This window comes from Halichoerus grypus, chromosome 11, assembly GCF_964656455.1.
Source record: "Halichoerus grypus chromosome 11, mHalGry1.hap1.1, whole genome shotgun sequence".
NCBI classification, from domain to species: domain Eukaryota; kingdom Metazoa; phylum Chordata; class Mammalia; order Carnivora; family Phocidae; genus Halichoerus; species Halichoerus grypus.
The window spans coordinates 16,801,997-16,827,017 of NC_135722.1; the positions used below are offsets into that span (position 1 = coordinate 16,801,997).

Below are 25,021 nucleotides of genomic sequence, written 5' to 3' on the forward strand. Positions count from 1 at the left end.
AGCCGAGCCCGACAAGAGTGCCAAGGGCACATTTGTCTCTCATCAGTGACACAGGCCAGGCCTCTTACCATCCACATTCACGCATTCAGCAAGCATCCCCAGAGAATCTCCATGCCCCACATAGCAGGTGCTTAAACGAGAAGGAGCAGGAAGACAGTAAACTCAGCAAATCCCTGTTCTCAAGAAACTCAGTCTAGATGGAGAGAGAGAGAGAAATGGGGATGAATCCAAGAAAACGGGGTGAAGGAGGGGGCAAGAGCAGCTGTCCTGGGACCATGAGGTGGAGGGGGCCTCCACCAGCTGGGCCCAAGGGCAGATCACATCTTTTGGGGGAATTCCTGTCCTTCCTCAAAACTTTCCTTTGAAAGTAGATGTGATGTTGTAGCAGGTGCAGAAGGCAAGATGCGTGAAGATACAGATATTGTTAACACAAATGATGCAAAAGTTGGAAACCAGGCAAGGAGAGGCCTGTCTTTCCAACATCATCATGGAATATTGTTTAGGGGGCCCACCTACAGATTCTTTAATTATCGTCAGTAGAGGATTCTAGAGAAATGTAACTTCAACTCATGTGAAGTTACTTGTGAACTTGGAGTAGATTTTTTGGGTCTGGTAGAGAAAATAGCCACAAAGGTTATGATTTTATTGCTCTATAGGGATTCGCCAAATTATATCCAACCCAGCCACCTTATTCCAGTATTATTGCTCCAATGTTTATGTAACTGCCATTTGTCTGATTCTCTGGAGAACCGGCTTCACCATCTTACTGGCTCCCTCATTCATGAGTCAAATCAATCTTTGACCCATGTTCATTGCAGATTTGGATGAGATCTTATAGGATTTCTAATTTTTAGAAAATTATACTTTGGCAGTGCATGCCCGATTACACACACACACTGCACAGGGGAAAAAATGGAAAGAAATATAGCAAAATGTTACCCATGGGTATCTTTTGGTAGTGGGCATAGGTATGCCAGTGAGTTTCATAATCAGAAAAAAAGTGCTAAACCTCATTTTTAAAATGGAGTCACACACATTCATCTAAGATTACCCAATCAATAGCTAATACAAATTGCTTGCCTATCCCATCTATTGGGCATGGCTTGAAGCACTCTGTGTGGATTATCTCACTAAGGCCTCCCCACTACCCTAGGAGAAAGGGACTATTACTACCCCATTCTACAGATAAGAAGGTGGAAACCCAAGAAGGTAGCCTCAGGTCCCAGGTGTAGGCCATCAGAGCTGGATCTAAACCCCAGGCAGCCTGGCCCCAGGGGCTGCCTGTTTAACCACCCTGCCAGACTTCTGCCTCCCAAGTGGAAAAGGAAGAAATAAACACATCTGCCAGGCGGCCGGGGTCAGGTCTGGAGAAAACGGTGTTCCCACCCACTCCCAGAGCTCACAGCGTGCTGGGAAGCCAGGCGCAAGCCTCGCCAGCCTTGAATTGAATTCACATGTGTCTCCCCCACACTTGCGGGCTGGGAACCGGTCTTCCCTGTGCTTGGGCCTCCCATCACCCTGGGAGGGGACACGATGGGCCCTGGGCCTCTCTACCTGCTCTGATAGCATCACCTTTAACTAAACCAGTTTCTGCACCCAGACAGCTGGCCGCTAATGAACAGGTCCTTCCACCCCTCTCTTCACCCACGCAGGGACTACAGAACGGCTTCATTACCTAGATCATAAAATGAAGGGCAGCCAGGCTTCAGCAAAGAGGGGCTTCGGGGTGTTGGGAAGGACCTCCAGGAGCCCTAGAGGCCACGGACTCCGCTTCTAAGTCATCGCATGACGTTGGGCAAGTCACCAAGCCTCCCTGGGCCATGTCACCTCACCTTGAAAATGGGCAGGGGGACCCATCGTGCTCCGATGCCCCGGATGTTTGGCCAGCATCCATTTTGCTTTCGCTGCCGGGGTGTTTTACATTTGGGAGGCGTGAAGCCCACACCAGGAACCCATGCCTGTTGATGCTCACTAAAGCTCTCCACGTGGCAGGTCACTGCTGGCTAAGTCCGTGCGGAAATTAGGTTTTGAGGGAGGAATACCATGTGATCTCTGAAGACCCAGTTGGGGGTGGGGGGCTGCAAAAGGGGGTATGTAGGGAGTGGGGAGAGATGCTTCATTTAAATAAGACTCTTGAGAGCCCCTACAGACCACCGATTCATGCTGGTCACTCTTTCTTTATTTATTCGGGTCAAACACATTTCCCTACGTTTCCAAACACCTGCCACTCAGGCAGGATTATTTGGGTAAATACTGTGTTTCAAAGGCTCCCAAATAAAAAGCCCCATTTTCCTTGATTTAGCAATAAATACCCGTCCAGTCTTTACCTATGGCTTGTGAGGAAGGGTGGGGACAGAATAGTTCAGAAATGTCAGCTGCTTAGTCAGTGTCAATATTGAAAGATGTGTCTCTAGGTGATTAATTAAGATGGATGGACAAAAGAGACACAGGCGGGCTCTCTTACAAAGACAGAAAATGATCCCGCTAATGAAAATAATTTAGCAGACGTGCATGCTTCTGATTCCTGGATGCGTTACTGCCCCTTTCGGGGTTTCAGTGTCATTATCAACCACTTAATGGCCTGTGATTCTCAAAATGGGGTTTCCCAGGGCCTCAGAAGCTATCAAACTGGAGGGAGGAGGTGAGAGGGGGGCGGAGCAGCCCCCAGTGGCCGCTCCCAACGGGGCAGCTCCATTTTGAGTGATCTCTTGGAGGCTCCGTGTTGAACTTTCTTTGAGTTCTATGGCTACAAATAAGTTGAATGCCACTAGACGAAATAATCCCAGGTCCTTCTCACTTTAGTGTCTGTAATGCCCAAGATGGTACCTTGGTCAAGAAACCCCAAGGCTTTCTGGTGGCCAAATTAGGCGTCATGGCAGAGGCCATGGATAACATAATTTGGGGATAGAATGTCTCCAACTCCAGAACGGGGGACTCTCCATGCCAGGTAACAAGCCCCCATCCCAAGCCAAAGGGTCTGCCAAGACAGATCCTAAATCCACAATAAGAGCTGGCACAAACAGGGACCCTGGCATTGTCCCAGGTGCTTTACCCCTCCATCCTCACAGCAACCTCTTGTAGTAGGTGTTGATCTTCTCTCCATTGTGCACATGGAGAACCTGAGCATCAGAGAAGGTGGATAACCTGCCTAAGGCCACAAGCTCCTAAGGCAGGGTTTAAGCACAGCACCCTGACTCTTAATCACTGCCTGAAATATCCTGCCCCAGAAAGCCACAGAATACCATGCTGAATGGGGACTTGGGGACCAACTGGTCCCTCACTTCTATTTTAGAATGGGTGACTGAGGCCCAGAGAGGGTAAGGGACTTGCCCAAGGTACAAAGAATGAATCTGTAGCAGAGCAGGATTAAAACGCAGACTCTGTCCTGAAATCTCATCTTCCCACGCCACCTTGGCACCATTAGGCCACTCAGGACAGCACGGTTTGGTGATCAAAGCTTAGCTCAGACCACTGTCCAGTTGAAGACCCAGGTCTGTGGGTCTGTCCGATACACCCTGTGACACCTGCCTCATCGTACCCCAGTTTCACTATCCCTAAAATGGGAACAACATTCGCGCTTGACCTGTAGACCTATTGCAAGGATTCGGCAGGACAGTGTATGCCATGTGTATATTCTCCATGAATCCTAGCTCTCTTTGTCCATGGAGCCTGGGGCAGGGTGCAGGGGGCCACAGAATGAAGTAGATCCTTCTGGTGGGTTGAGTGCAGGAAACAGAGGGTCTCTGCCCTGATTCCACCACCCCTCCCCAATTAGCAGTGCCAAACTGACCACCGCCCCCCCCGTTTCCCCAGTCACCTCTGCTGAGGACATCTGGAGGAAGTAAAAGGAACAAGTCCAAGCGAGATGCCACGACATTATGTCTCCCTTAAGTCAAGAGTGAATCATCCTCTTGAACTTTCTATTTTCTCCTGACCTTGTGTGAATTCCTAGCTCAAAATAAAATGAAGTCTCCTCAGTACCAGGAAAAGGCTACAGAGTAATTTTAGGTCAGCACACGGGCTGTGGAATGAGACTGAATCCACTCAACAGCGCAGTCAGGGAATTTAAGATGCAGAAGGAACCTTATCTCAGAACATCTGAGATAACGCATAAGAAAATGATGATCTCTCTAAGCATAAACTGAAAGCTTTGCCTCTGCAGGGAAGCAGGAAACTAAGGCCCAGAGAGGTTGAGCGACTTGGCCCACATCACACAGCCATGAAACCGGTTGGTACGAGAGGCGGAGCGAGAACCAGGTCTCCTGCCCTCGTGGCTCTGTGGCTCTGCTGATGCTCAGGGTGAGGGGGTGAGGAGGTGAGGGGGTGAGGGAGAGCGAGAGAGGAACATGGAGCCGGGGGAGTCTGGGTGTGAGAATGAGCGTACACAGTTGAGAAAGCGGGAGCCTCTGAGGTAGAGGGAAAACATTCGAGCCATATTTAGTCCCACCTGCCCTTTAACTGGGTGTGAAAAGATGAGTGTGAACGAGTGTGAGCGTGGATGAGTGAGCAAGACGGATTGGGGGGTGCGCAACTACAAGGAAATTGGCGTGCTGGAGAAAGAGAACAAGAGGGAAAACATTTGGGCCATTTTCAAATTCCCACAGTTGAATAAATCAAAACAGATTGCTCTGAGACAAAGAGGCCATTTCAAACCACATCCTTTACACCAGCGTCAACCCCAAATGGCCCACTCGGTGCTTTCTCATGGCCTGGAATAACAGCCCCAATAAGATGCACAACCACAGCCAGGATTCTTGAGCCCCAGGGATGAGCCAGGTTTGGTTAACCCCCATCTTCCAGATAGGGCTACTGAAGCCAGGAGAGTGCAGGTCCCTAGGTTCATACACCTCCCTGCCCCGGGGACCTCTAGGACACCCCCCTGCCCTGGGGACCTCTGGAAGGCAGCAGAGATCCCCCCGGGAGATGCGCCTGGAAGCACTGCATCCCAGAGAGCCATGCCCCATGAGGCCGGGCCGCCCTAGCTGCTGCCAGCAGACGGAGGAGGAAGGAGCAGGGAGAGAAGATAGCACGTCCCCGGCACCAGCCGCCCCACGAGGCAAAGCAGGTGCCTGCCTGTCCCGGAATGCCCAGCACCAGACTGGCAGAACTTGCCGTGGTCCTCAGCTCGCCCGCACACTTGGCCCTGACCGGCCAGAGGAAGGCACCTGCCCTCCCAAGCGAGGGGGGCACCGGTGCACAGGCTGGGCCAGGGAGGAGGGCACTGCAGGGGCCCCAGAGAACGGGTTTCCCATCTCCCACCCCAACATTAGCAAAGGGAACACTGTGGCCACACCTCAAATCCACCACGTCTCCTCCCCCAGCAGCAGGAGGGGGGCAGCCCCAGACTGGCTGGGGGAGTGGGCAGATGCAGCTCTGCAGACATCCAGAGCCACCAGGCAGGCAGTGCATTTTCAAACCCTGGTCTTGTCCTAACCCCGAAACAGTCCTTGGATGTGGGTGTGACTCTTCCCACTTTACCAATGGGTAAACTGAGGCTATTTAGAGAGACTAAATAACACCCAAAGTCACCAAGATGGTAAATTTAGACACAGAACTGTACCCCAGCATGACCAGGACCTCGGTCCTTTCTAACTCACCCATCACTTGCAAAGCTCTTCTCTCTGACAGAGGTTGGGAGTCCCAGAGGGCCGCATTTTCTTATGGGTTCCAAATGCAAATCCCAACAAAAACCCTGCTCACCTCAGCCCACTCTTGCTACATGGGAGCCCAGGCTCTCAGAACATCCCATTTATCAAGGAAAGCGGAAATCTGGCGTTGTTGGCTACATCTCTCAGTATTTCAATGGGTTAGAATCCGCTTTGTGTTTTCTGTTGAGTTGATAGAATTTTAAAATTGAAATATAACATTTACACGGAAAAGTACACAGATCTGAAGTGAACAGGGCGATGACTGTTCATCGTCATCGATGAATTGAGCGTACCTATGAAAGTACCAACCAGAATAAGGGGACAAACAGACCAGCCCCTGGGAGCCCCCCATGCCACTTCCAGGTACTCCCCAACTTCCGCCCCAAGGTTATCCCTATTGTGACTTCTAACACCAGAGCTTCCTTTGGCTGACCTTGAACTTCATATAAATAAAATCGCACTGTGTGGACTCTTCCACATCTGGTGTCTTTTATTCCCCACTGGGATTCTGAGACTCTTCCAAGTCACTGTCAGCATTAGGAACTTATTCTCTGCTGTGTAGTACTCCACCGTGGGACTATTTCCATTCTACTTTCTGTAGACATTTGCATCATTTCCAGGTATTGCCTGTCTCGGACAGTGACGCTAGGAACATTCTTATACATGCCCTTTGGGAAAATGCACGCATAAGCATGCATTTCTGTTGGATATATACCTAAGCGTGGAATTGTCGGGTCATAAGGTCAGTGTATACTCATCTTTGGTTACATTTCCCAATATGTCAATGTTGGGTGAATTTCATGCAGCTTTGCTGTGGCCTATAGGCCATCGTTTTGCACCTTTGGTCTGTGTGCTTTGTTCCTCTTAGTCCATCCTCCTTGAGAGCATACTGGCACCTCGCAAATTAATGTAATAGTGGGGGGAAAATTCTAATCCCCCCTATACTGATGTGTAAAATGTGGCTGTCCTTTAGTGAGTGCTCTTCTATCCGGAGGAAATTACATTAAAGTCACTTGAGCAGTCTCTTCAACATACACATGCCCAGCACTGCGCTAGTCCAACCACTCGGGACCAACCAGACTTCCCGAGGATGGACACACCCAGGAATAATTATTTTGAAATCTAGCTCAATTGAGAACCATCGCCTTAGGTCATTCAGCAGCCAAGCTAGTGACAGTAGAGCACCTCGATTCCCCAATTCCTAAAGGCTCTATCCAGCACCCCAGGGTTCCCCAAATCTCCCCTGTGTGCTAGCTCTCCACCCTCCTCCCATCACAACAGACATCCCGTCCCACCCTTCTGCTGGACTCGAGCAGGTCCTACCGATCAACCAGAGCTGGCGTTCAGGATGAAAATTATTTGCCATCCGGGGACGACATCACGCTGCTCCTGCTATTCAGTATTGGCCCAGGAAACCCTTGCTACTCTACGTGGCTCAGCCTTCTTACACTCAGGATGGTTATAGAAAAACAGAAAGGACCAAACCCAAGCCCGGCCTCATTCTTTGGTTTATTTGAATCTGATTCCCCCCGACACCCACGCTGCTAAGCTAGCTGTGAAAAGAATCTGTCTCTGCACTGGTGTGTTTTTGCTTGGTTGGGTTTGGGTTTTGCCCTGGGTTTTATAGATAGCAAACAAGCCCAGAGAGGGCTAGTGCCTTGCCCAAGGTCAGCGAGCAAGGCTGCACCAACGCTAGAATTTGAACCACCTCCCCATGTCCAGTTGGGGGTTCTTTCTCTCTACTCCAGTGGGCCTTTTGCAACCAATTAGGATACACCAGAAAAAGGCAGACACATGACGGTAACCTCTTTCAGCTCAAACCCATCACATCTGTTTCGCTTCTTCCCCGCTAAGCAGTAAACAGTGGGGACAGCGCCCAGGCTGGCTGTGGGCTGGGATCTCAGCGCACAGACAAGGGCCGCGGCCAAGAGCAGGCCAGGCGAGTTCTCCTGCTGGTCCCTGGGCTATAAGAGAGAGACTTTCCCCAGTGCAGCTGAGAGTGGTGATCCGACATAGCCGAGAATTGCCCTGTTCCGAAGCGATAATGCACACAGCCCAGGGAGGGGCGTCCACGTGGCCGTGTCTCCGGCAGCCCAGGAGGCCCCGCTGTCTTACTGCTTTCCATCTTTATTAACATTTGCACAGAAACTCACGGTGCCTCTGGCTGCAGAGGGAAACCAAGCAATCTCATTTTCTCCCCTCAACCAGGCCACATGGCTCCTTCTTGTTCCTCCCCCTTCCCTCGTGCTAAAACTCAAAGAAAGGGCCAGGGCGGGGGGTGGGGGGACGGTTCAAAAATACCAAAAGTTCCTTAACATCTGCAAATTTGCCTTCTGAGGCCGTTTTCAGCAAAATGTGCCCGAAACTGGGTCCAGCAGTACTTCCTCCCTCGGGAACAGCTTTGCCTTCACCTCGAGTCTTTCTCTTCTATGGAGCTGTGGGCCTCTGGGGGGTGGGGGGAGCAGAGGAAGGCCGGCCCCCCACACCCCTGTCCACCGTCCATGTCCACCATCCCAGGCAGGCCTCCAGAAATGGCCGCAGTGCTGGGACCCTTCCCAGCTCCGGCGCACCCCTTTCTTGGAGGTCTAGCTCACCGCTCCCCAAACTCCTGAGGTCTGGCTGCTGGCGGTGGGCACGTGGCCCCAGGCGGGCTCTCCCGTGCTCTGCTCAGCACGGCGTGTCCACTCCCCTCCTTCAGCCGCCCACCCACCTCCCACTGGGAGCCAGTTTCCATGGAAGGGGAAGGAAGAATCAGATTAACCAGCCTGAGGTCACACAAACCAGATAGTGGCAGGGCCGGAATTCACCCAGGAGGACTGCACCCCAGGCCCCCAGCTCTGACCACCGCTCCACACAGCTCTCTTTCCATTACCCACTGAACCGGCGGGGACAGGCCTTGGCTCAATCCTGTTTCTCCTCATCCCAGAGGTATAGTTGTTCAGCCCTTGGTGATGCCATAAGGCCCTGCAGAACCCACACAAGCACATACATGTACACGCACACACATCATCGGCTCCCGAATTCTTTGGGTGGGGGTGGGGAGGGGAGGAGAGCTACTTCTGTTCACGGCCTCCTGTTAACCAACAGCAGGGACAAGAAGACAGACGTAAGCCAAGAGGATGACCTGCCACTCCCCACAGGAGGGCTCTAAGAACAACGCCTTCTAAGGATGGTCCATGGACCAAGGCCTAGTCAGTGCCTAGGAATTAGGCAGCCTCAGGAGTGTCAGGGCGGGATGGCCAGGGCCAGCTAGAAAAGGCCTCGGAGAGGAGGTGAGCTGGCCACTGGAGAGGGGGGTACCACACCTGAGTCACCCGCACGAGGGGCAGGGGGTCCTCCAGGTGTGACAGAGAGTTAGCAGAAACCCTGTGTCCCCAGAAGGAGGGACAGAGGGAGCCTGAGCCTGGGGAGGAGCTTGGGAGGGCCCAGCCCCAGCCAGAGAGTTACCTGTGGTGGGTACGGCTTGGGGCTTGAAGACCCAGAAGAGACTCAGTTGCACAGGGCTGCCTGGGTGGCTAGCTACCCTCAGCCTCCAATCTTCAGGAAAAGTCTAGTGCACACACAAGGAAAGAAAGAAGGAAGGAATGCACGCCTACTCCAAGCCACACTGGGAGCCCCTTTCTGCATTCCGCAGACCTCACAGCAACACTCCCCTTGGGATGGGAAGGGCCAGGCCTTGCGGGATGGTTCAGACAAACCCTCCCTTTTCTCATATCTCCCTCCACCAACTGGGCCGTATCATAATCTCAGCACCTCGGGCTTCCCTTCCATGAAATGGGGATTAAAAATCTCCTCCCAGTGGGATTGACTGGGCATCAAATGGGATCACGTATATGGGTCCAGTGTGTACCTGGAAAAATTCTGCTGTGCTCCTGGAGAGAAAAGGGAAGGGAAAAGGGCCCACTTGGCAGGTCGCCCTACACCCAGTGCCAGGTGAGGTACCTGATCGGGCCTGTGTCGTGGCCTTTTTCCCAGATGAGAAAACAGAGGCTCAGTTAGGGTAAAAAACTTGCCAAAGATCATGCAGCTGCTGAGGGTCGGGATTTGAACTCAGATCTAGGGGACCCAGAAGCCAGAATTCCACTCACTCACAGACAGCCCCCGTTCAAATGCCATGCGGACGCTGCAGCTGCCTTTGGAACTCTTCCTTCCAAAAGACTGGTTAATTTTAATCCCGTACATTTCAACTCAGCAGACGCGAGTGAACTCATGCACACAACTTTAAATATATTATTAGCATTATTATTGTTTTGCCAAAAAGATTCTATCAGCGAGCTTTTTTTCTCTCTGCACACCCATGTACCTCTCAAATAGGTTTGAGCAGACCTTTGTGAGCGGGCGGGCTACTTAGAAACAAAAATTGCCCATTATTTAAATTCGATTACATAGCAACCACTTTTTCAAAAGAATATTTTTATTTGAGCTCATTGTGTAGCAAAGCATCAGACACTTTCTTTCTTCAAACTACTTTGAGAAGGAAAAATTATCAAATGAAAGGAAGGAAATGTTATGCATATCATCCCAGCTATTGAAAATAATGCTGATGGATTTTCCTCTTTCCCTCTTAATTTATTTAAACAACACCCCACTTCCATCAACAACCACGCCTGGGCTTCCTGAGTGCTTTTCTCCAGGGGATTTGAGGCTTTTTGGTCATATTCCCCGCTGGAGACTCTGAGAGGAGACTGTCGAGTCGGAGGAAGACCCAGAAAAAAGCAGCACCCACTCCCCAGTATGTGGATGAGATGTCGGAAGTCCACGGTGGGGCGGAGGGCTGGTTGGAGCCAAAGCAGGACTAGACCCAGGCTCTGACTCTGGACTCCCAGTACAGTGCTCTCCCTGTCTCTTCAGTTGGGGGACAGGGGGGACAACGACGTTTCACCTGGAGGGGAGGGGGCTGGGCTTCAGTCCAGAGCTCCTGGTGCCCCCACTCTGCACCCCCCTTTCATGGCAATACCACATTCCAAGGTCTCCTGAGATGCATCAGGCTCTGAACTCGGCCCCCAGTGTCCGCATTTGGTCTCTGGGCCACATGATGGGGGAAGAGCCCTGGGCAGCTCCCACCTGGCGCCCGAGCTCTAGCCCCTCTGAAGCGGGACCTCTAGCTCATCCAGCCTCTCCCAGAGCAAGCCAGCAGGCCATGGCTTCAGGGATCTCTCTCTTTGCCTTGGCTCCTCAGCCCACTTCCCCAGCAAGAAGCCGCTGGAAAAGAAAATAAAACAACAACAAAAAACCCTTTGATCTGCCACAGATGGCCTCATCCAACCCTGGGGGCAGGTGGAAATCACCCTATGTCATGACCTGCTGGCCTCCCTCCCACAGGTCCTACCCGAAGGAACCAGGGCTCTTCCACGGACCCCACCTAACCTGGGCCCCTGGGCCCCGTGAGGGAAAAGCGTCACAATGACATCTGTGGGGACCAAGTGGGGCAGGGGCGGGGGCAGGAAGAGGCCAGAGAGGGCCAAGCAACTATGGGGGAGAAGAGATGGCTATCGACCCAGCTGACCACACCACAACAGGTGGTCCCCACAGATTGTCTACTTGGTGGGGCATCAGGAAAGGGGGGGGTGAGAGGACCCTTTCTGTTCATCCCTGGGGAATCAGGCAAAAGCTTCATGGCTACCGGTGCAGTGGGATGGAAGGCCTCCATCACAGAGGGACGAGGGAAAGAGCAGACGCGTGAGCCGTGCCTCTCCCATACCCCCATGGTCCAGCCTGGAGATTCTCTACAGCTCAGGGAACAGTTCTGTTCACTCTGGCGGCCCCTCCTCAAGCACCCCCTTCTGTCTCTTGGCCTGAAGGCAGGCTGGAAGTCTCCAGAAGCTGATGTCCTAGGAGGAACCGTCCACCAGTGAGAGACAGACGTTGGTGACCACTCGCTGGGATGACGGCGAGTGTGCTCCGGCAGTCGCTGGGAGGGGCCCCGGTTGCCCCCAGCAGTGGGCTACCCAGCACATCTTTTATTGACTCTCCTTCCCTCCCTGCCCACTTCCCTTTCTGGGGCCAACCTCATACATAAATGATTTGCACCCAAATCTTTGCTCAGGGTCTGCCTTGAGAGCCACCCAGCTAAGACAAGGCAGCGAGGGATGCAGAGCCCCGGGACGGAGCGCCCCCGGGGACACGTGATGAAGGGTGCTGTGTACACACACGTGCCCATTCACCTAGCGAACAATTCCAGAGAGGTAAGAAGCTAGTGACCCGGTGGTCTCCGGGTGAGGGGCCTGGGTTAAGACTGAGAGTTAGTTTCCACGGAATATACCTTTGTTCCAGTTGTTATTCTCTTATTATGTTGACTCTGATGATTTTCCCCTGTCTTTCACCAGTAAAACATGACTATCTTCAAAGAGCTTCCGAGAGCTCCTGGAAAATCAGATCAATGAACTAGGGAGAGGGAGAAAACCCCGGGATTGATAATCACCCTCCCTTCCTGAGACCCTCCCACTTCCTTCCCACCCCTTCACGGCCTTGACCTCTCTCTTAGCCTGGGAATAGGAGGACAGGTCCCCATTCCGGCAAAGGTTTGGCAGCAGCCGTGGAACAAGGGGTTAAGGGCTGGAAGGGTACAAAGGGCCAAGTGAGAGACCTCTGAGACCTCTGGATCCTGATATCCTCCCTACTCTGGCTGTTGAGACACAGGCTGGCTCCAGTAGGTAAGACCCCGGTGCCCCCCAGAGGAGCACAGCCGGGAAACAGACCATCTACGGCTTGAGTGGGCTGGCAGCTCACACCGCCTGGCTTCGCATTTCTACACTTGTGCTTACCAGCTGTGTGACCTCGGGCTAGTGACTTAACCTCTCTGTGCCCCAGTTTCCTCGGCCATAAAATGGGGACAATCATAATACTGAATTAGAAGGTGTTATGGGCTAAACTGTGTTCCCCCCAAATTCATGGGTTGAAGCCCTAACCCCCAGTACCTCAGAATGTGATTGTATTTGGAGATAGGGTCTTTAAAATGGCAATGAAGTTACCATGAGACCAGTGGGGTGGGTCTTAATCCAATCTGACCAGAGCCGGGACACTAAGAGATCTGGTCACCGGGGAGGCATTGGGGAGGCACACTCGCAGAGGAGAGGCCACGTGAGGACACAGGAAGGCAGCTGTCAGAAAGCCAGGGACAGAGACCTCAGAACGAACCCAACCAGCTAACTAACACCTTGGTCATGAACTTCTAGCCTCCCAAACGGAGAAAATAAATTTGACATGAATCAATTGATTTAATCCTCACAACAACTCAATAAATTAGGTGTTATTTTTAGTCCCATTTTAAGGGTGAGACGATGAGGCACAGGGGGGCTGAGTAATTTGCCCAAGGCTGTGGAGTTGGTAAGGGGTAGAGCTGGGACTGTAAACCATGATTTTATTGGATGAGATCAGACCTGATCGCCTGATCAGTGAGGAGCGCCTGGCACACTGCAAGCGATCGATACACGTTAGCTGTGCTCATTACCCAAAACAACCTGAAAAAGACTGGCCTGCGGAGGAGGAAATGAAGAGAGGCGCCTCCTGATCACCTGCCAGCTACCCAGGCCTGTGCCCGCAGTCTGGGGGGTGGGGGGAGGTGGCCCCTACCCTCTGGGGCTTGCACTAGCGTGGGGGAGGCAGACATTAAAGAATGACAGGGACAAAGTCAACAATGGCCTGATCCGAGGCAACAGGAAGAGAATTTGGCCCACGCAGGAGTCAAAGAGGGCTTTCGGAGGAGGTGTTGCCGGGGCTGGGTTCCAAGGGATGAGGAGGAGTCTGGTAGCTAAAGAGGGAGGAAAAGGCATCGCAGGGAGGGGGCAGTGCATGCAGAGGGGTCCTGTTGCAAGTGGGGGCGACAGAAGGAAGCAAGGAGGCAGGTGGGCTGGAGCAGAGAGGCAGGCTTGGGGTGGGAGGGGGCAGGGGCTGTGAGAAAGCCTTTGAACACAATTAAGAATCCACTGAAGGGTCACAAGCAAGGTGGCCAATGTGATCACATTGCACAACAGATGTTTTTCCTAACAAAGTGTGGAAGTCGAGCTTCCGTAAATTGAGTTTTATTTTTAAGGCAGTAGGGAGCAATGGGAATCCAAGAACTAATCTGTCTGGAAATTGAATGAGGGCCCCCTGATCCAGCTGGCACTTTCATAGATCCGGGCTGCCTCGAGTGGGGTGCACCTGTTAGGTAAAAATCCTAGAGGAGGAGCACCTGGCCGGCTCAGTTGGTAGAACGTTTGACTCCTGATCTCAGGGTCGTAAGTTCGAGCCCCTTGTTGGACGTAGAGTTTACCTAAAAAAAAAAAAAAAAAACAAAACTGGTCTGGTGGGTGGGGGGACAGTGGGGCAGTGTCTCTGGTTGCCATGGGAACACTCGATACTGTAAATGTGGCCACCTCCTGAGGCGACCACAACCTTCCAGGCTTCCCTTCCCCAGCGTCTCCCCATCTCCCCTTCTCTAAGCTTCAACTTGTGCTTGACTCCATGAGGAGGCCCGTGCTGCCCCTGCTCCCAGACATAAGTGGCTTTCCTGAGCTTTCCATGGCACCCAAGGCTCCCTGCTGGGTTTGTTCCTGTTGTATCTTCGGTGCCCCCACAGACGAGGGGCATACGGATAGAAGCCTCAGTGCATAGCAAGGAATGGTGTGATCACAAAGATGCTGGGATGAAGAATCCCCTCATTCACTCATTCATTCAGCATGTACATAAGCATTGATTCAGCCCCAGGCACCGAGCTACACCCTATGGGGTCTCCGCCTTTATTCCATTGATGGAAACAGACAATAGAATATCTATAATAATTCCAGCATTCACTGAAACCTTTTGAAGTGTCACATTCAATCCTCAGAGATACATTTGTGTATTTTAATCTTCATAAAACTCTGGGAGGTGAAATGGTGGCACAGAAAAGTTAAGTAATTTGTCAAAGGCCAAACAAAGGCCATGGTATGTGACTGAATCAGGATTTGAACCCAGGCCCTTATGTTCAGAAGCTGGACTCCCAACCTCTGATTGCATGTTGTCTCCTCTGCCTTCACTGCATGGGGACCAGGCTGCGTATCTGAACCCTCAACCGCATCAGTGGAACCCCCAAACCCTCTGGGGCTCCTCTGGGATGGGCTCTGGAGCCCAGAGCTGTCTGCTCAGGCCCCCTAGGCCCCCTCCTCAAGCAGAGAGGCCCAGACGTTGCCCCTGGGGAGAAGAGCCCTACTTGCCAAAGTCACAGCGACTTCTGGCGCGTAACAGAACCCAGGATAAATAGCAAGCATGGACGATTTGTCTCAATAGGCTATTCTTAACGTAGGAGAACATGGAAAAGACAGACAAGACTCCAGAAAGGTGGGTTGGAAGAACGTCGCTGGCGCCTTTCATTCAGTCATTTCAAATCGTTATTTCTAGAAAACATCCTACGTGCAACTGGTTACAATTCACATATGTCCATGTTCCTTGAATCCAGACCGGACATCCCACCTGTCCGGATAGCAGCATCTGACAGGTGCTTAGCTGCGGACTAAGTGTGCTTTAATGCAAACATTTACCTCTTCTCCGCTCCTCGCTGGGCTAGAAGGTGGTTATAAATCCCCACCTTATTGCTCAGAAAACACAAATGTACCAAGACCGATTTACCAATCACCTGCCAGGGGTATAGTCATAGGAACCTGGGCCAATTCTTTGACCTCTTGGGTGTAAAATGGGGCAATCCCAGTACCCACTTATTATGGGTTGGATGGTGTACCCCCAAAAAGATACATGGAAGTCCTAACCCCTGGTACCTGCAAATGTGTCCCTATTCAGAAATGGGGTCTTTCCAGATATAATCAAGTTAGGATGAGGTCTTTAGGCCCTAATCCAGTAGGACTGGTGTCCTCATAAGGAGAGCAAAGACGGACCACAGGGGAACACCATGTGATGAAAGGAGCAGACACTGGGTCCCATCCATGAGCCAAGGGACACCAAGGATTGCCAACAGCCACCAGAAGCTAAGGAGGAACAAGGAAGGACCCCCTCATAGAGCCCCGCCAATACCTTAATTCCAGGCTTTTAGCCTCCCGAACTGGGAGCAAAGAAATGCCTGTTGCTTCCAGCTCCCAACTGTGGCCCCTTGTCACGGCAGCCCTGGGAAACCAGCCACCTCTAGGGCTTTCGAGCTGCTCCAAGGCCCTACTCCAAGTGTTTCAGGTGGCAGAGGCTGCCAAGTGAGGTCAGGGGGCAGGAGTGAATGAGGGGTGTTTGAGGGGCCCCGCGATGCCCAACTCCCGGGCCTCAGTGGCCTGCACGCCCGCCAGTGCTTCTCAGAGAGGCAGGAGACAGCCTACCTCCCTAGCATCTTGGTGGCAGCTTTGGCAGAAGCCCACTCTCCTCAGCCCCAGGTGCAGGCATCCACTATGCCCGGGGGGGGGCCCCCCTCAAAATCCCGTCTGGAGGAACCACTCTCTTCCTAACCAAAGACCCTTCCACTCCGGTGTCCAGCCCACCGGCTATTCCTTTAAGGGGGACAGTTAATCCTCATTATTCTGGAGGTGTTTATGTTTTGGCTGGAGAAGTGCTTCATTCCCCTACAGGCTAAAGCCTCAGCAGAGGAGCGCCCGGGCCTGCTCTGCTGGGGGGGGCCTGAAATGTCAGGCACCAGGTGGCGGGGGTGGGGGGGTGCTCATCCCCCAGGAGGCTGAGACGCACTGCCAGGGGGAGCAGACCTGCCAGGGAGAGCGCTGCCAGAAAGGCAGCAACATGGGAGGGGGTGCTCCGCAGCACCCCGGGCCCTGCACCCATCTGGTAATTAGACTCCAAAAGACAGGCCCAGATCCAAGGGCCAGAGCTTCAAATTCTTCTCCCATTTCCAGTGGAAGCCATGTTAGTTCAACAGGAGAGCAGAGGCTGAGGCCATGGCGGGGGCGGGGCGGGTGGCCCGGAGTGCCGCCACATCCAAGAGGTAAGAGTTACAGGCCGGGGTGCTAGGCCCACTTCTAGCCTCTCCTCGGGTGCTGATGCTTTGCAAAGGCATCTCTTCCTCTTACTCAAGTGGCAGACAAGAGATATGCAAACATGTTGACACCTACTAAGCACCAGGGCTTGACTAGCCTTACGGCTTCCTGTATGCTCCCCATTTTGCAGACAAGAAAACTGAGGCTCAGAAAAATGAACGAGCACTAAGTGGAAGGGTCAGGATTCCAACCTGGGTCTGACCATCTTCCTGCCGGCAGAAAATCATGGCTGGAGGCCCTCCTTCTTGTTCCCTGCCCAATCCCACAAGGAGCAAAAGGGCCAGCACGGAGCTGCACAGATGGGACAGGAACCACAGGTAACACTGTGTGTCATGGGGCGGGGGGGGCGGGGGGGGCACGCTCCAAAGCTTAAGAACTCCAAAGTAACTCCCGAAGCAGTTGGGGGGGGGGCGGCAAATGCCCACAGATTTGACTGTGAATACCTACCACTATGGTTTCTCTCACCTCATGCCCCTACCCTTCTCCCTCAGCATCCAGATAGGTCCTGCAGTCTCCCCTCCATGCCATTAGCAATGGGAGGAGGAGATATCAGAGGTAGGTTCTGGAAGATCCTGGAAGTTCACAGGGCAGTAAATTTCAGTAAGCCAAAGGAGGCCATGGGAGCGCTGGGCCGAATGAAGGTCAACGGCCCAGCTTAGTAGTGTCCTTGCTGTGTCCTCATTTGTAAGTCCCTTGGCTCCTCTGCGTGCAAGCTCCCTCCAGTGTATTATGGACACTATACGATCTGCCCTGTGATCACTTCCATGTACACAGTCTGAAATCTATAAAGAGCAAAGCATACCATGGATTCTTAGGGAACGGAAGTGTCCATGTTTTATGGGCTGACTACATACTAGGTCTATGCTAGAAGCTTTAAATGCATCATCTCAATTAATCCTCAAAGTACTCTCTTTGGGAAATGTAAATGCAGAGTTAGTGCTCAGCAAATCTTCATGCACTTCCTGGAATTCCCAGCCTCCCTCGCAGCTGGCTGGGGGCCACGTGACAGTTCTGACCAAGGCACTGGAGCTGGTGTGATGGGGGTCACCTTCTGGCTGAGGCAGCTGGGTGTCAGAGTGCCTTTCCCACCTCTCTCTGCCCCTCGGCTGTAACTAGGGATGCCATATATTCCAGAAGGTGCAGCCACAGAGACGGTGAAGTCACCATCCGCCTGGGTCCCTGAGTAACCCCGTGGAGCAGAGATCCACCCCAGACCAGTCGTGTGAGCAGGAATTACACTCGCGGTGTGAAGCCACTGGGAGTCTGGAGTCCTCTGCGGCGGCAGCTGATACTTAGCTGAACGGTGTCATTGCTACATTGTAGCTATTCTTCTGCTTTTCACAGACAGGGAAACCAAGGCCATAAAGCCAGTGGGTGGCAAAAACAGGGTTCAAATTCACATCTGTGACTCCAACATGCATCCTCTTCCACTAACAACCTGTTGTTGCTCAGTAAGGTCATTTCGCTCCTGGAAGCAGCCTTAGCCCCCAAAACTCCTCCCCCTCAGTGTCCCTCGGATGGCTGAGAAATCGATGCAGGAGAAAAGAGTCTCTTCAGGCACTGAGCCTGGAAGCCGAGCAAAAGCAGGGAGGACAGGGCCTGACGGAATCTCAAAGCTATCATTCCTGGGGCTTTGGGGCTCACAGGAGGTTCTGTCTGATATAATACACGAGGAGGAAATATCACACAGGGGTTTAGAGCCCCGGATGGGCAAACAGATCGACCTAGGTTCAAATCCCAGTACAACCACTTTCTCGCTTGATTTTTCGGAGCCTCACTTTAAATCTGTAAAATGGGGACGAGATCTGAACCAGCCTGGTGGGTGCAGATGGGATGAAGCGCTGTCTAGATGCTGGTCGATGGTGAACATGCCCACAACGTGACCCACCACGAAGATCATCCCTGGGAGGGCTCAGGGCACCAGCCTTGCTGGAGGGGGTGAGGCAGAGGGGCAGCGGGAGGAGGCTGCCCCCAGCCGGGGGCCCATAAAGCCCAGAACACACACTGGCCCGGCCCATGTGTCCGCAGCAGACCAAGGGGCAGAAGACAAAGAGGGAAGCAGGGCCGGTCCGATGTAATGCAACAGAGCAGAGAAGTCAGGTTATTTATTTTAAAGTCGCAAGTGTCTTCTAGCAAGACGGCCTTTTATTTGGGTGACTCTGGGAATTGTTTATCAGCTTAAACTCATTATCTGCACATATGGTCTTCATACTGTGGTTCAGGGCGGGAAACAAAGGATGGAAGGGAGAGGATGGGCAAACACTAGGGGAGGAAATATCATCCCTCAAGTGCCAGAAGCCGGGATATTTTCAGTGACGTCACACTGGGCTTCCTGCCATGGGGATGGGGCTATCATGCAAATACTCACAAGGTTTTAACTCGGGCGTCCCTCAGTGAGGGAGGGAAAGGAAGGGGGAAAAAAGCAATTTATTTTATTCACTCGTGTCTTCCATTCTCAAAGCAGACTCTTCCCCGCCCTCACACACACACACACACACACACACACACATGCGCGTGCGCGCGCCAAGCCCCAGTATATCAGAGCTGGAAAGAATCAAAATTGACCCCTCCCATTTCACGTAATGACCGTGATGAGAGCGAACATTTGCTGAGCATCTACCGCATGCAGGGCACTGTCCTAAGTGTTCCACATGTTCTATCTCATTGACGATTCACAAAAAATCTGATGAGGTATGATTCGTCCCGTTTTGCAGATCAGGAAACTGAGGCACGAGAGGCTGAATGGCCTAAGGTCACACAGCCAATCTGTAGGAGAATACCGACATTCAAACCCGGGCAGCCTAACCACCACACAATATTGCTGCTAAAGAAACAGCAAAACAGGCTCAGAGAGGGGCAGTGACTCCCTGAGGTCACAAAGCTCCATTTGCAAGAGAATCAGGGCCCAAACACAAGTCTCCTTACTCAGGGTTCGGGGACCTTCCCACACCCCCTGTTGCCTCTCGGTCCATGCATGCGCGCGCAGGACCAGTGAACATGCTTATGCTCATCTCCAAGTTGCTCAATTCGTTAATTAAAACAGCAGTCTAGGGTGCAGACAACGGACAAGGGTTGGACCTTAAGATAATCAGTGCTGACATGAAAGACCTACTTTGCTAGCTGCAAACACTGGGGCTCATCATCTCACCCTTTCTTTTCAAAAAGAGTTTCCTTCTCTGCACACACACCCATCCCCCCCACCCCCCTACCCCACCCACCCCCCCCCCCCCCCCCCGCTGCGGGATCCAAGTGCTGATTCAGGTCCAAGGTGCCAGCCCGTGCAGCAGGAGGAATCCAAGCTGCCAGGTTTACTCCATGGCATCAGGTTGCAGAAATACCCGATCGACCGATCATCTGCTCCGGGGGACCAAAGTGCTGGTTTCCAAGGCCCCCCTTCCTCTGCCGTGTACCAGCTGAGCACGAACAAATGTTCCTGATTTTCCTTCTCTCCACTGATGAAATAGGCCAGAAGAGCAGCCCTCTGGAAAGAGGGGTCCCTCAGAGGGGCGGCCCAGCCACCAACATGTGCTCTCCTCAGGGAAGGGGAGTGAGGGCTAGACACGCAAGCACTGGTCACCGACATTACCTTCTCTGTCCAAAACAGCGGTCCGATGGGGGACGGAAACCTGGCACATTTTGTTGTGCAGGGGTGGGGCAGGGTGGGGCAAGACAGCGGGAGAGGTGCTCTCCACTGGCCTCAAGGCAGAGCAAGGGCTGCCTGCTTCCCTAAGAGGTTATACCCTCTTGCCTTTAAGCTGCAAGCCCAGCCAGATCTCCTGGGCCAACACGTTCAGTTTACAGACTGGGGAAGCAGATTCAAGGCCGAAAGTGACTCGCCCAAAACCGCACTGCTGATCCAGAAAAGGTAGATTTCAAAGCAGCCCCCAAACCTTGCTGTTTCTTCCCCTCCTTACCCCCTCCCACAAATCCCTGCCATAATTCCTTGCCTCAACACCCCTTCCCCTCCTGTCTCGCCCAGCACCCTGTGTTCCAGCCCACCCCCACACCACTAAAACCTCATCCAGTAACTTGGTAGCTCTTTCTAGGCTGACGTGGAATTTTTTAAAGGAGGAGGGAATACTTCCTAGATGACCCAAAGTATCCTAACTCTAACTCCAGAGGAACTTCTGCTTCTGGAAAGTGCCCCAGTAGACTGCCATTTCAGCCTTGGGGTTGGGTAAAGATGTCCTGAGGGCCAGTGTTGGAATGGATTTAGGGACAGGGAGATAAGGAGACTGAATTTCCAAGACTTGAAATTTTGCTGAATCAGAGATCTTGGAGTTTACACCGGGTCCACACGTGATATGCTACCCAAACGCAAGCACCAGCGGCCCTGGGGTCTCAGTTCCCTCCTCTCCTTAGGGCAGGTGGGGTGGGCCGTGGGTGGGGGACAGAAAGAAGGGGTACAACACAGGAGCTGCCGGCCCTCGGGGGCCCGTGCTCACACCCAGGTCCCAGGGGCAGGGCTGTGCCTGGCAGGCTTTCCCCTGCAGAGAAATAAGAGCCACTAAAAACAAAACACGACCCAAAACTCCTTTTGTTTTCGGGCCCCGTGGAATGTCTTGAAGACATATCCAGAGACATCCATCGGGCCTCTCCACCCTTTCCTCTGTCTCCTCCCCCCACCCCTTCTGTTCAAAATAAAAATCATGCTGATCTTTCTTTATGGCACCTCGGCCCTACAGCATTTTGGTAACATCCAGCAAAAACATGTGGTGGGCTGTATGGAAAGCCAGAGCCTCAACTAACTCTCTTTCCGGGACTGCCCTCATTTCCATCACCTTTGCAGGGGACTCTGGGGACACGGGAGGGGGAGGGGCTGTCCAGTGAGCACACATTGCTAGCCAAGAGACACATGAAAACTTCCCACGGCCACTACGAGGCCACTGCCCAGTCTTTGATTTGCTCATTTGTCCTCTCTTGGGGTGCAGGGAGGAGGGAGGGAATTAAAGAGAAAGAGGACGCACTTCGGACTGCGTTCAATGTCGAGCAGCCCCTAACAGGACAAAGCTAAGGCTCTTCAGAGATGCCCGCAGCAGTCCTGCTTCCCAAGGCCGCGACACAGATACACAGGATCCACTCACGGGGGCCCTGAGGTCAGAAAACGGGACACACCACAGGTGTCCACTAACAGCTGTGAAATGACCTGATGAACGTGGCCTGTAGACCCAGACCCAAGAGTGGAGGGACCCTTGTCCCCGTCTGAGAAATCCACCACTTCAGCACGGACTGCTGAAATCCTTAAGGGGCCCTCATGACCCGGGTCCTGTGCCTGCCAGCTTACTGTGCCCAGAGAGAGGATGGATAAGAGGGGTACCCCAAGACCGTCATCCAGCCCACACCATCTGGCCACATCCAGGAAACAAAGGTACAACTTTTACAAGAAGGGTGCATTCAGCAATTTGGGCTGCAGACCCCAAAGAAACCTCGACAAGTTGATCCTCTCATCCCCTTTCTCTACACCAATTCGCTGTTAAAGTTTCTCTCGTTGCTGTTTTTCTGGGGGTGAATTTTTTATTCACCCATACACCTTGCCTGCTCCCCAAGAAAAGCCACCTCCTGACTACCAAGCTTTCCTGCACACGGTGCACACCAGCTTCACGCTCGGACCTCTACCCCGCCGTCGGACGGGGGCGGGGGGTGCTCCTCCGCGTGGGAGCCCCGCGCGTGTTGGAGGGTCTGTGGTTGTAGGTCCTGGATTTCGGTGCAATGGTCTCGCAGGAACCAGGACTCGCCTTCCTGTGGGTGAAAGGGCCGGGGAAGGGCTCCCCCTGGCGGGGGCCAACTCACCTCAATCTAGCGGGGATCCAAAGCTGGCGCGAGCCCACCCGAGCCAAGCAACCCTCCCAGAGGACTCCTATTATACACCCTAAATCTGGACGTGCCAGAGAGGCTCGGATCCACCGAGCACCCACGGAGTCTCCGCTTCGCTTCCCCAAACCGCGCACACCGCGTACGGGATAAGGGGGACCCGGGAGGAAAGCGTGGCGCCCCTGCCCCGCCCGCCCCGCCCGGCTGCTGGGACCCCAAAGGCGGCCCGCCCTCGGTGCCCTGGCTGGGCCCAACAATCCTGCCGGCCCGGATCCTCGCTCCTAATCCCTAGTCTCTACCTGACCTCCTACAGAGTGGCCTGGTGTGCACCCCCGCCCTCGGGGCACAGCCCCCGCTGAGACCCCAATCTTGTTAACCACACCTGCTACCCCCCGCTATCCTCCCGACGCCCCCCACTCACCCACCCAGAGCGCCCAGCGCCGACTGGGACTGCACCTGTCTGGGGGGAAGCCTCTAGCCCGCGGATTCGGGGCAGGGATCCGGGGCGGGGATCGGGGCGAGCACGTCTCCCCTGCCCCCTCCCCAGGCTAGTTTAAGTAGAACTTGGTTTCTGGGCTTCCCCGGGACCGTTCTGGGATCCCTCCCCCGTTCCATCCCCACCCCCGACCGTGCCCAACAGTCGCCGGGGGGGAGCGCGCCCGGGGTCTCCAAGTCCCCGGGGGCGCAGCCGCGGGGCGCACGGAGGGCGCGGAGGTGCAGAGCCCCCTACCTTCCAGCAGCAGCAGCCGGACCCCGCGCCAACTCCCGCCGGCGGCCGCGGGGGAAACTTTCCCCGGGCGGAGAGGCGCGCTCGCAACTTGCTCGGCGCCGGCTGCCTTCCCGGTGGTGGCGGCGGCGGCGGCGTGTCCGCGGACCGGCTGGCGCGAGGCTGCGGCGGCGCTGGCTCGGGGCTCGGGGCTCGGGGCCGGGGCTCGGGCGGCCTCGCGCGGCTCCGCTGTGGATCGCTTGGCGCTGCGTCCGCCCCGCAGCCTGGAGCCCCCGAGACGCCGGCGGCAGCTGCAGCCGCGCGCCCGCCCGCCCGCCGGCCCCACCTCCCAGCCACCGCTCCGTCCCTCCCTCTCCCCCGCGCTCCCTCCCCTCCCCAAACCTCCTCCCCGCCAGTCTCCAGTCGCCGCCGCCACCGCTGTCGTGGCGGCCGCCGAGAAGGCACGTCTCCTCCGGCGGGCTGCCCCTCGCCTCCTCCCTGCCTCGGGCTCGGCCTGCGGTGCGGCATCCAGGCCTCGCTCCGGGGCCCTGGGGCCACCCTCTGCCCTGCTCCCGTCCTTCACCCCCTGCCCGCCTTCCCGCCCTGCTCCGCGGGCCCTCGCTTCGTCTGAATTCGGGAGATCCGCTGGGGAAGTGGGGAGAGTGGCATGCTAGACCCGGAGTATTTATTCCGGGGAAACTTTCACGCTGGCCCCTCATAACCGACTGCAGGGTTGGAGGGCGGATGACCGTCCATCCGGACCCCGCTGCTTCTCCTGGGCCTCCTGCTGCCCTGGGAGTACCTGTTGAAAGCCGGAGGGATTCACCCTGCCCAGGCTGCTTCGGCGGGCTGCGGATAATAGAGACCGAGGACGCCGGTGAGGAGGGGGCGGGGCTGACCCCAGACCAGATGCAAATGAGTTGATTGCGAGAGGCCCGCGCTGTGTCTCCAATCTCAGGACTTATCTTTTCATCTTTGTTCCGCTGCCACAGCCACACACCCCCTCCCCAGCCCCTGACACAGGACTTCACTGAGACACTTAACCTCTGAACTTCCTGCCGCAGACGAAATGAGCAAGCAAGCAGATCGAAGGGGACAGCCCAAGTGAAAGTGCTTGGTAACCCTCCAGATGAGAGGGGTTCTGGATGCCCACTCCTCGTCCCTAGGGAGCTCTTTTTTGGGGCCCCTGCTCTGAAGCTTCCCCGGGGCAATGCCTGATGGCCCTGGAGATTCACGCAGGCCGGAGCTCTGCAAGGGGCCCCTTGGTCAGCTGATTCTCACTAAAGAGTGAGTGACTGATAGGCTTTGAACCTATTCCAGTCTTGGGTATAAGGGTTGGTAATATCGGGCCCCAGGGCAGTTTCCAGGGGCAGGAAATCGCTGCCTTTCCTTACCCACATTCCAGGAAAAGGATACACCCCTCTAAGGACTTTGAGGATGTCTGGTCCTTTCAACCCATTCACTGAGTCCTGGGGTAAATTGAGAACGGGTAAATTGAAGAGGTGTGACTGGAGGAAATAAACGTGGTCCGCCTTTCAAATGGACCCCGAGTGAGCAATGCTTAACTCAAGGGAAGAAAATCTCTGATAACGCAATTTCTGTAAAACAAGGACAAGCAAAACGCTAAACGGATTCAGCCTCCACGGTCACCCCTTCTGCTGCCAAAACAGGGTTGGGGGAGGCTGACCCTTTGCGCTGAAAAACCCCACAGGCTCTGCGTTTATGGAATGCTGTTGGAAGAGGCAGTCTGTGTGGGCCTCCTTGGACGGAGGCGCCACATAAATTTAAAGAGGGAAAAGGTTCAGCCTCTAGTGAGGGTGCTGGGGCCTGGGAGGTGGAGGCCAGAGACAGGAGCAATGGATGGAGTTTCTGAGGGTCTGGGGGATTGGCAGAGGCCGGCAGGGGGGAGTGGG

The 25,021-nt window shown here is 54.2% G+C and overlaps 1 protein-coding gene across 2 annotated transcripts in view; it reads right to left on the reverse strand.

Moving 5' to 3' along the window:
* Window positions 1-23,400, reverse strand: part of TSPAN18 (tetraspanin 18) — a 180,794-nt gene extending 157,394 nt beyond the window's left edge. For both annotated transcript variants that reach the window (XM_036097703.2, XM_036097700.2), the window contains exon 1: window positions 23,133-23,400. The gene's annotated coding sequence lies outside the window, so the exon portion shown is untranslated. The remainder of the gene's footprint in view (window positions 1-23,132) is intronic.
* Between the last annotated feature and the right edge of the window lie 1,621 nt (window positions 23,401-25,021).